The sequence below is a fragment of the Dipodomys ordii genome, unplaced genomic scaffold, assembly GCF_000151885.1.
Source record: "Dipodomys ordii isolate 6190 unplaced genomic scaffold, Dord_2.0 Scaffold31, whole genome shotgun sequence".
Lineage (NCBI taxonomy): Eukaryota > Metazoa > Chordata > Mammalia > Rodentia > Heteromyidae > Dipodomys > Dipodomys ordii.
The window spans coordinates 8,779,459-8,783,746 of NW_012267247.1; the positions used below are offsets into that span (position 1 = coordinate 8,779,459).

General features: G+C 51.0%; 1 protein-coding gene across 1 annotated transcript in view; it reads right to left on the reverse strand.

The window, feature by feature from the left end:
* Map2k3 (mitogen-activated protein kinase kinase 3) overlaps positions 1 to 4,288 on the reverse strand; it is a 41,442-nt gene that overhangs the window by 17,449 nt on the left and 19,705 nt on the right. The gene's annotated exons all lie outside the window — the stretch shown is intronic.

Consider the following 4,288-nt stretch of genomic DNA (forward strand, 5'->3'; position numbering starts at 1 on the left):
AAAAAAAAAAAAAAAAAACTGCCTCTGAACACAAAGATACATGGTAAGGTGCTATCGGTCGTGGAAACATTTAGAAAACCCTAAGTGGCCAGTATCTGGAGCTAGTCCTTATAAGTGGCTGAGTCACAGTCAGAGCAATAAAATTCTGACCCCTGGGAGGCCCCCACAGTGACTCCACCCACCACGTAGGCCAGCATTTGATCAACGCTCATTACAGGCTAAGAACCTTCCAGACTTAAGTCTGTGCTGACCAGGTCTAAGGGACCCAGAGCTGTGCATGGTAATCCCATGCCCCAGAATATGTCTGTGCGACCCACAACTGGGCAGCCTTCACCTGCACAGAAATGGCATGATTCTCCTACATGTCTTGTGTGTAGAACAGAAACACACATCCTCCCTGTCCTGGCCACCGGTCGGCCCAGTAACTAGAGCACTGGTACTTGCAGCCCTACTTGCTAGCTTCTAGGAGACTGCGCCCTGCACCGCTGGCAGGGTGGGGCAAGGGAGCACTGTGTGGGGGCTGCTGCCCTACATCCAGCCTGGCCCTTCCTCCATCTGGTTGTTTCTGGCCACATTCTTTGTGGGAAACTAGTAAATGCAGTCTGGGAAACCAGTAAATGTAGTAAACTCTACCCAGGAAGGTATGAGACATTCTGGAATAATCTGACAGAGGAAGAACTGTGGGAACCCCAATTTATAGCCAGTCAGGGGCTTGTACTGGCATGAAGGGGGCATCTTGGGACCTGGGCCCCTCACCATGGGTCTGCGCTGACTAGAGGGACCACAGGATGCCCCAATAGAGATCTAGAGGCTCTCAGAGTGACCATGATACCTCAACACAGGTCTGATGGGTTCTGACTACCCCAACATCAGCTAGCCAAAGGGCTGGGTGGCACAAATTCCCCTGAGCCAGGTTCTATTGGATCCATAGACATGCCCCATGAGTCCTGGGCTGAGGACCACTCCAGGTTGCTGAGTCCACTGAATGGTCCATACACCAGGACAGCCAATGTGACTATAACATAGTATCTGCCCCGCCCCTTGTCTCTCTCATCCTCCTAGAACTAGGGGACAGTGCCATTCACTTTCCTGCCCTCTCTGATCCTTCCTGCATATTGGTGCCACTGTGCTTTCTCAACTAGAAGCTTGAATGCAGAGCCCAAATAAACTTTGACCTTTACCTCTCCCAACTTGGAGAGGAGCTGTCAGGCATTTCTAGAAGGAATAAGAGCCAGAACCCCCAATCTGGATCTTGGCTACACTCCAGCCAAGATCAAAAGATGTGGTACCTATACCCACTGCTCAAACCAGTAGCCCTTGCAGCCTTCACAGGCCCAATCCTACTGAGCCCAGGGTAAGGACCTAGGACCCATGAACAATGCATTTCTTGCTTGGAGAAATATTTAGGAGAATTTCTATCATCTGGCTTTGGAAATCACTTGCACAGTGAGAGCTCCACTTCGGATTTTTTGACATGCACCCGGAGCTCTAGGAAGGAGGCCAGTGACTGACTTCAGAACTCAGAGAATGTTTGTGATGTGTAAACCAAATGATCAGGGAAATGATCCTGTATCTCATTGTCTTATAATCAGGAATGTTTGACAGCAGATTTTCTTTGAAAGTATTCAAAGCCCCTTCCCGCCCCCCAAGAGCTCAAGGCCCAAGCACAGCCCCACCCGGCCCCACCTGACCAGCAAGGACTGCACTCAGCCCTGGGCGGTACCATGGTGATGCCGAGACTCCAGACGTCAGACTTGACATTGTAGCCCTTCTGGTTCAGCTCAGGGTTGATTCTTTCAGGCTGAAAGAGGATTAAGGGGGATGTGAACACCCGGTCAGGGTAAGGGAGACACCCAAGTCTCTCAGTCAAGTCTAACCTTTCTGACCCCAAAATGGAGGCCCTCCCCCAATCCACCTGTTCTCCTGACAGAGGCCAGCAAGGGTCAACGCCAATCCCTGCTTCCCAGCCAGACTCCCTGGGGAGGGCTCAAGGAACCCTAACTTCTTGATAATATAGGCCACAGAATTACGGACCACAGGGCATGGGGGATGCAGGTAATGGGGGGAAGGGGCATCTCCCTCACAGGAAAGTCTGGAAGCCTGCCCACTGCACAGAGGCAGTGGCCCCAGCCCAACAGCACCACTCACAGCCATGTAGGGCTTGCAGCCAGCATCCATCGTCTTCGCCACAGAGTCCACCAGGTAGCCACTGATGCCAAAATCACACATCTTCACATGGCCCTCCTTGTTGATGAGAACGTTGGACGGTTTCACATCTGTCAGGTGGAACATACCTTTCTCAGCCACACCTGGACAGCGCCCTCTAGAGGCAGGCCCCATCTTAGACGGCTACCCTTCCTGGCTCACCACTAAGGACCCACAGTAGGTTCCTGGGGCCCCAAGGACAAGATGAGGGGATGGAAGCCGTGAGAGGTCCTGTGCCAGACCCCAATTGTGCAGAGGGGTGGGCCAAGATGTGCCCTGACGTGGCTCTACCACAAAGGGAATCCATGGCCCACACACAGCTCATGAGCCAAAAGTCCGATGTCAGCAATAGGGTTGATTAAGGCACAGGCTGTGTGTGCACACACAGAACATTCCAGAGTTGCAATGTGATGACCAGCATGGCAGTGGCCCTCCCAGCCAATCTGTGTACACCCATGCATCTCACGTCTCCATGGGGATGCATGTAAGGACATACACAGAAAATGGCTGGAAGGTTCCAGGCAAGGTGACAAATGCAGCCATATTGTGCTTGACAGCACAACCCACCAGCAATAAAAGCCACCCTGTCACCATGCACAGAGCAGGTATTAGGAAGGAAGAGATTACAGAGTTCATTCAGGGTGGTCCTGTGGTGGGAACTTGCCCAGCAAGAGGCACACATTACAGCTGTGTGGTTCACAGTAAACTGTGTGTCATAACACCAAGGGGCTAGAAAAGTAGCTCAGTAGTAGAGTGCTGGCCTTGCACGCATAAGGCCCTGGGTTCGACTCCTCAGCACCACATAAGCAGAAAAAGCCAGAAGTGGTACTGTGGCTCAATGGTAGAGTGCTAGCCTTGAGCTGAAGAGCTGAGGGGCAGTGCCCACACCCAGAATTCAGGCCCCATGACCAATGAAAGGAAGGAAGGAAGGAAAGAAGGAAGGGAGGGAGGGAGGGAGGGAGGAAGGAAGGAAGGGAAAGAAAGAAAGAAAGAAAGAAAGAGAAAGAGAGAGAGAAAGAAAGAAAGAAAACCAAGTAAAACTCAGGTGCCAGTGGCTCACGCCTGTAATCCTAGCTATTCATGAGGCTGAGATATGAGGATTGAGGTTCAGGAGCAGCCTTAGGCAAAGTCCATGAGATTCCATCTCCAAAATAACCATTGAAAAGCCCAGGCTGGAGATGTGACTTGAGTGGCAGAGTGGCAGTTTAGTAAGCGCAAGGCCCTGTGTTCAAACTCTTTCGAACTCAAAAAACAAAAAGAAAGGGCAGCACATCAAGATACTAAGTGGGAAGATGGTGGCTCATGTCTATAATCCTAGCTATGCAGGAAGCTAAGATCTGAGGATGGTGGTTCAAAGCCAACCCTGGCAGGAAATTCTATGAGAATCATCTCCACTAAACTACCAAAAAAGCCAGAAGTGGAGCTGTGGCTCAATTGGCAGAGAGCTAGCTTTAAAAAGCTGAGGGACAGCACCCCAGGACTGACACCAAAAACAAAAAAAAAAAACCATCATTGTACTCATAAATTGACAATATTGAATTGAAACCTCTTTTTACACTAAAGATAGTAGTAGTAGTAGTAGTAGTAGTAGTAGTAACAAACAGGAAGCAGTCAGCCAAACCAAGATTATCCAGTCCTGACTCTGAGCACAATAGATCACAGGGTAGAAAGCAGCCTGGACCCCTCTGCCTCTCACAATCTCTCCCCTCCCTGGGTCTCAGTCTGCAGCCTCTGTGCTGGTGGGGCAGGAGGTGGAGATACTGACCTCTGTGGATCACAGACAGCTTGCTATGCAGGTGTTCCAGAGCCCGTACGATCTGGGTAAGGACAAGAGAGTCAGGACCACTGTTACTGCAGGTGGAATTGACAATGACAGGGTAAAAAACCCCACCCCCTCTACACACATTCCAGCCCTGGTCCCCACAGCTCCTGCCCAGGCCCCAGCATCCTGGAGTCTTAGTGCAGACTCTTCAGCCTCCTAAGCTTTCTCTTACCCTCAAAGTTGGATATGACCTGCCTGGAAACTCTGCAGAGGGGCTGGGAAGGTGGCTCAGTGGTAGAGCACTTGCCTTACATGCCTGAG